The sequence below is a fragment of the Limanda limanda genome, chromosome 9, assembly GCF_963576545.1.
Source record: "Limanda limanda chromosome 9, fLimLim1.1, whole genome shotgun sequence".
NCBI lineage: Eukaryota > Metazoa > Chordata > Actinopteri > Pleuronectiformes > Pleuronectidae > Limanda > Limanda limanda.
The window spans coordinates 1339091-1346590 of NC_083644.1; the positions used below are offsets into that span (position 1 = coordinate 1339091).

Below are 7500 nucleotides of genomic sequence, written 5' to 3' on the forward strand. Positions count from 1 at the left end.
CAAATAAACACACAGCAACAGAGGACAAGTGTTTTCACTGCTTCATGTCAGAAACAGGATGTTGCTCCAGCAAACTACTTGTGTTTGAGTTGCAGTCAGATGCAGTGAGATGTGAGTTGTTGTACAGTGACACACACAAGCAGTGGTTTGTGTAGATTGTGTTGGTGTTTGGCAACTTCTAATTTCAATTCTTTGTGTGGCGCAGTAACACTGATGTGATCTCAGGTGATTTCTGCAGCCTCACTGTCAGACTGAACCTCTGCCAGCTGCACTGAGGACTGAGGATGACTCAGGCATTCACACACACACACACACACACACACACTCACACACACACACACACACACACTCTCTCACACTCAGACACAAAATGCAGCACTGACCTCACATGACTGAACTGCTGCAGCCTGACTGCAGGTCTCTGTCTCTCAGCTCCACTCTGCCTCCTGCTGGTTGTAGAAGGGACTAGAGTTTAAAGCAGTTACTGTTGCTGCAGTCATTTTCTGCTCATTTAATCTGTAATAAAATAAGTGTTCTTCAAATTACTCACCAACAATAACAGAAATCCAAAGCATATCGAAAAATTTGAAGAAAGAAAGTAAAAAAGACAATCTTCTTGAGTAAAACAATTGTATCTTTAGTCCATTGAGTTGCAGTCAGTCGTGTTTCATTCAGGATTTAATTTAAATCATCCAAAGAACAATGGTTAATCCTGATGGACATGCAGGAGGACAACTCATCCACATGAGTTCAAAATCTGGATTCTAATCTGGAGTCAGATGTTAAACCAAAAGTCACCAGCAGATGGCAGCTGTGTTTAATGTAAAGAGCATCACCTGTGTGTGTGTGTGTGTGTGTGTGTGTGTGTGTGTGTGTGTGTGTGTGACTTTACTCACATATAATCACTGTCAGATTTCATGAGTTCCAATAAAACATAAACATCTCCACAGAGTCGACATATGATCCATACATATTGTGTCAGGGTAAAAAACATGCACCAGTTTCTCTGCCTCTGTGGTCGAGCTGGTGAACAAACCAGCTCAGTTTATTCTGGCGAGGTTGGAACGACCATGTTTCCTCTCGGAGGCGAATCGGTCGATGCAGGAAGTTGTGGTCTGGATTTTCAAGCAGAGTTTCTCTGGTTGAGATTCTACTGGAAGGTTATTATTGTGTTTCTCAAGAGCAGGTTTATTAACGTTTCCTTTTCTCTGCACATCCTCTCTCTCTCCGTCTCTCCCAGCCTCTGTCAGCGGCTCTCATCCTGGTTCTCAGTGAACAGCTTCTCATGCACATCATGTTGCTGTCAGACGTTTTACATGTCAGACCTTCGAGCTCCATGTCATGCTTCAGATTGACTCACATTAGGAGTCGGGAGGAACAGCTGAGCCCTCGGACTCACCGGCTCCGCCTCCTGCTCTCACTCTCACATTCTATCAAACACACACATTTTGTACAGTGGATTCATACGAGGTCTCTTATTTTGATCTTGAAATCATTTTTTTGCATTTTAGAGTAAAATCTTTTGTAGAGTCGAGCAGCGATATCCAGGTCCTGCCGATACTTAAGATGTTTAGTAATATACTGATATGATGGTAAAGAGTAAATATATATTTATATGTTTGTTTATGTGAGTTGATATGACATCACTGAACGCTGCTGCTGCTGTTGGAGGATTAATGATGAAGAGCGTCGGTGTCGGGGAATTAAAAGTGTTTCTGTTCACACTGGAAACTGATGGACAGAAAACACCGTCCCTCATGGTCACTGTGTGTGTTTGTGTGAAGATTAGATGAAATGAATGGAGCTCATGGACCGTGTGTGTGTGTGTGTGTTTGTGTGTTTCGGTGAAAACATTGTGAACGTCCAGATGGTGTTTACCTCTCGACTAATGGCCGAGGGTCGGCTCGCTCCTGCCTCCTCGCTCGTCTGTTGAAGTGCATGTGTGCGTTTTCCTCGGGCAACGACCAAGTATCGCCTGGTAACTCATACAAGTGCCAGCTGTGTGTGTGTCTGTGTGTGTGCGTGCGTGCAGCCTTTGTGTTTGCAGTACAATTACAGCTAAGTGCTCTGCACCGGACACACAGAGTGTTTCAAGAGAAAGAACATTTTCATTTTTTTGTCTGTTTCCGAGCTCGGTTCTTTCAGCGCGAGCCGTCGATCTCTGAAGGAGAGAAACCGACAAATCACACAAACTCAAATCAGCATAATATGAGCATGTGTGTGGAGGGAAGAAGAAATGAAAGAGAGGGAAACCAGGGCTGAACATGAAAGAGCAGAGCTGCTGTGTTGCTGCAGTTTGTTTCATGTCAGGTCTTCATGAATCACACTGAGACTGAGACACGAGCTTATTGTTCATGAAACTGGTCACATTTCATAAATGAAAGACATTCTTTAAACAGGTCATGACGAGTGGATGTATTTCTATTTGTTTGAGATCTTATCAGTTATTTATTTGACGTGTTCTTTCTCTTGATTCTTCTTCATCTGTAAATGTTGCTTCACTCGTTTTCATCTGAGAAACACAAAACAATCTGCAGGCTCTTCATCCACAGATGATCAGACCTGCAGCTGAGACAGAAGCCTAACCCTAACCCCCCCCCCTCCGTGCTGCCGACACCGCGTTTAAATATCCATGAGAACATGTTGAATAATTACTGGGCCCTTACCTCAACTCCTCCGCTGTGACCGACGGAGACGACCGGCTTATGGCTCCTTATTATTCAATATCACAACATTTTTAGAGATTTATAAACACATCGGTCGCACAGAGTCATTTCGAGAGTCACGACAACTTAGTCATCTGGCTCGCCCCCTGGTGGCTGGCTGCAGTATGACGCTACAAAAAAGTGCCTGTATCTCGGATTTTGTAGCTTGATTTTTGTATCGCAGGAGGAAGTGGAGATGTGTCGTACGTCTTCATTTAAAGTCCAGTTGGAGACATTAGATGATATCATCTGTGATAATTGGCTCCAGTCAGTTCTAAATTCTGGAGGAAACTGATCCAAACGAAACCAGGAAACATGAGATAGTTTTATTTCTCCAGGTTTAAGACGGTGACGTTTTCTGATGGTGGATGAAACTGAGCTGGTGACTCATGATGAAGGTTGAACTCACTCCGAGGACACGGTGTACAGAACAAAGTGTGTGTGTGTGTTTTGTTCAGCTTCTCTCCTTCCTGCCAACATGATGTCTCCCATGCTGCTTATTTACATATTCAACACACACACACACACACACACACAGACACACACACACACACACACACACCTCCATCTTGCTGCAGGCTGTCAGTTGTCCTTGTCATCAGATGATTCATTGCTAAAGGAGGAAACTGTTCTGTTCTGACTTCACCTGCTGTGAGACGCTCACACACACACACACACACACACACACACACACACACACACACACACACACACACACACACACACACACACACACACACACACACACACACACACACACACACACACACACACACACACACACACACACACACACTACACTCTCTATATACATACGCACACACTCCTGTTGGCTGTATCTTGCTTCAGACGTCATTTGAGAACTATAAAAGCTTTTATTATTATCATTGTTGTTATTTTTATTTAAATCAAGGTTGAAACCCTCATCTTGATTTAAAGAGTGTGATGGTGGAGTGACTGAATCTGGAGACTGGAGAACATTTAACTCCAATATTCATCGGGAAACTATTAAAATATGAAAGTTGTTGGATTTGTTACTGCAGCAGCTCCTCTGGTTCAGGAAGCAGAGGATCATGGGTAATATCCAGTGTTCAGTGTTGATTTAACAAACAAAGCCAAATCCTTCAGAACTTTAACGGTGTCTTAGAATGAAATGGATTTAAATGTAGGAGTTCTTTTTAATTTACGTTTGGATCCATTTGAACAAACAGGAGCTTGAAGACATCCAGAGCAGCCGTGGGCTTCACTCAGTTTGTGTGGTGACTCGTCTGTGGTCATAATGGAATCTGTTGGTTTCAATCAGAGCCAGATCTCTGTATCTCCTCCAGTGCAGCTTGCAGACCGGCCTGGTCGCTAAGCCTCCTCCGTCCTTCATGCTCAGATTAAGGTAGAGAGCGTGTGTCGAATCCATTAATCTATGAAACAGAGAAACCTCTTCCCCACATTTCACTTTCTTATATAATCTCCTCAGTCAGAAGACGAGGCTTCAAACATCCATAAACATTTCTCCCTAAAAGGACCTGAAGTCGACGTGTGTTCCGTCCAAACCTTCTGTTCTCTTCATGTTCTCTTCTGCTCTTGTTTCTTTATTTCAATTTCTTGGGATCTGCGTTTTGTTGCAGCCATTTTCTGAATTCCCCGTGTGGATCTGTCGTCGTCTCCACGTCCCTCTCTTTCTTTCCCTTTCTCTTTCTGCCTTCATGTCCTGATCCTCTTTAAGCTGACGGACGAGAGGATTAAACTCCAGACGAGTCACTTGTGGTGTTGATGGAGGAAACAGTCGAGTGGCTGAGGTTCCGGTGAGAGACGAGTCTGCTCGGCTGCAGCGTCCTGGTCTGAACTCCTGCTCCTCGGAGAGCGTTTCACTGACGAGCGACTTCACCTCAGAATCATCAGGTTTCCTGAGGGAAGGTCTCACTTTGTGTATTTTCACTGGTATAATCCTGAGGAGAAGTCCGGGTAATAATATTGATATAATCTGACTGGCTCTTGATCATAACGTAACTCTTACACTTCCTATTCTTTAACGTTCGATGTCTTCAATGTGGCCACTTGTCCAGCCGAGTGTTTTGGGACTTTTCCCGTCGGCCATTGTTTTTCCAAATGAGGCAAACAGTGACTGTGACATCATCAGGGATCGGGACCGGTTTCTCTCGGTTTCTCCGGTGATGATGCACCGAAGCAGGAAATATAAGAATTATTCCTCGAGGAACTCCGGCATCGGTACGAAGTGTTTGTGTCAGTAAATCACGTGAACTAACAAGAATGTTATTAAAGAAAAGAATAGAACCAAGCGAACACTTCAGCACAGAGACAGATGTATGTTTTGAAGGTGTAAAGATCAGACTGAGACACTTGCATTGTGACTTTGACTGACACATGTTCATCGTAAAAAAGGAACAAACAAACACAGACGTCACCATCGTAGTTTCTTCTTCATGACTTCAACCCTGTGAGTGATTCAGTGAGAACTGGATCTACAAAATACATTATACTCTATTGACAGTGAAGCCCAGAAACACACAAGAATGAAAATGAGCCGGGGATGTTTTGTCTTCGGGCCGAGTCGAAGCCGGGAGCGTTTCAGGTTCTGTCTCACATCCCGAGAGATTCGACAACTGCAGCGGAGCGTCCCGTGATGAGATGGAAAGTGTTATGCAGTGGGGGGGGGGGGGATAAATAAATCAAGCCACAGTGTAATAACAGAGGGAGGAGGGGAGTGAGGGGTGGAGGGGAGATGGAGGTGAAGCCAGGAGTCCTGTCTGCTCCGTCAGGTGATGGAAGCAGGAGGAATAACATTCAGGGTTAAATGGAGGAAAAACACGAAGCACTAACATGTTTTTCTTGCATATTTTAAGCTGTGAGACGTTTCACAGTATTTTCCTGCTTCACTTTGAACTGCAGCCTGTGGTTGTCGGTTTGGATCCAGTGCAACATTTCTTTAAAATACTGGATTTGCATATCTAAGACTGTGGCTGCGGGTTCTTACAAAGTCTTCAAATATCTCATCTTGTTTTCACCGGAGGACGTGCATGTGTGAACCCAAAGGCAGAGTGAGAATTATATGTTTACTTGGAACGAGAATATTTTTTTACCTTTGCAGTTTCAGTCTTAAATTCCATTTATAGAGGTTTTTAAATGAGTCTTTAATTTAATGCTGGTAGCCTCCTCCTCCTAAGATGAGCCTTGATAGCACTTGTTCTGTTGGGTCAGTTTATGTGAGATTCTGTTTGATCACATGCAGAACATGAACGTGTTTGTGTAGCTTGTGTAGCTTGTGTAGCTAGTGTTGTGTAGATGAAGCAGCAAGTCCATCTGCATGCAGGAGGCGGGACATGACGTATAAACTCTGCTGTGGACAGATCAGTGTTGTTGTTTCCAGCTCCTCCACACGGCGTCGGCCTCATCACCAGAAGATCTGGAATCTCCTCGAGTTTCCAAGTTGACGTCTTCGTCTTCTACGTGTCCGGCTCCTCTTCTTCATCCTAAGATCTTTGTGTTCTTCAGGTTTCACGTCCGTCACGTGATAGAAACCTCGTCCACACGTCCACTCGCTCACTGGGAAGCTTCCACACATTGTCCTGCTGGTTCCTCTCATGGACATTTTACCAGGAGGCTGCAGGAGAAGATCCAGATTTGTTCTCACATGCGGCCACCTTCCAGTAGAGGTTCTGGTGCATGTCTGAAGCAGCTTTATTAAACACTGTATGTCTGGTTAAGTGCTGACGTGTGCCCTTGCTGCACCTGATCCACCTGAACCCGTGTGCCGAGGGCATTTTGACTGAAGTTTGCACCAAGTCTATTAGTGAGAAATCAGTCTGATCAATCACTGGTATAAAAAAGTTTATCGGGAACTTATTACTGCAGCGTATTTTTACTTTCAAACTTTAGTCCATGCAGAGTGGAAGCAGCTATAAAACTTCATTTCCCCTTTTATGATCTTACTTCTAATGTCCTCCTTAATTACAAGATTTAAATGGGCTACTAAATAATTGAAGCATGTGACAGGTCTCACATTATAGCAGCTCTTTAAACTCCCCACCAGGGGGTCCAGGGGATTGATTTCATAACAAACACTTCCATTCTGCAGAACCGAGCTCCGCGGCCCCGGGCTCTTTGTGCCGCTCCTCATTCGTCATCGCTGCAACCTTCACAATCTGTGCTCACGGGGACGGACTGTAACTGGGTGAAGCTGTGAGGAGAGAGTCCAACAGAGACCCTCAGGTCACTGGTCAGCTGCTGCTGGACCTGTAATCACCACTGGTCCTCACCTGCTGCTCGTATTTATTCATCTTCTCCACTTGATCTTTCTCTTCAGCTGTTTTCTTGGTCTTTACCTCATTTGCTCTCTCCTCACTTCCACCTCCTTCCTGATTAGCAGCAAATGGCTGTTGAGTCTCCAGCCAAGCAGGAAAAGCTTCGGCTGGATGGACACGTGTGTGTGTTTGTGTGTGTGTGTGCGTGCACGTGCGTTAGTCCATGTCAATGAAATATTAACCTGACTCCAGATCTGCAGACATTCCAGGACTTTGCAGCTAATAGGAAAGATTGTGCGTTCAATTTCTCTCTGTTGCTTCATCTGCGTTTGACTTGTTGCCTCCTGCCGTTGTGTGACATTCAGCCACAGAGAAGAGACACACACACACAGACACACACACACACACGTTCTCAAGCTAAATGTCACCCCCCGTGGCGAGCAGCAATTAGGGACAGACCCTGGGAAGTGTGTGCATGCGATCAGTGCACAGTTCAAACGCAGAGGAAACAAAGCTCAACATCAGCAAATCATTTCTCT

At 44.7% G+C, this 7500-nt stretch overlaps 1 protein-coding gene across 1 annotated transcript in view; it reads left to right on the top strand.

Moving 5' to 3' along the window:
• Nucleotides 1-7500, top strand: part of mast2 (microtubule associated serine/threonine kinase 2) — a 124279-nt gene that overhangs the window by 25248 nt on the left and 91531 nt on the right. The gene's annotated exons all lie outside the window — the stretch shown is intronic.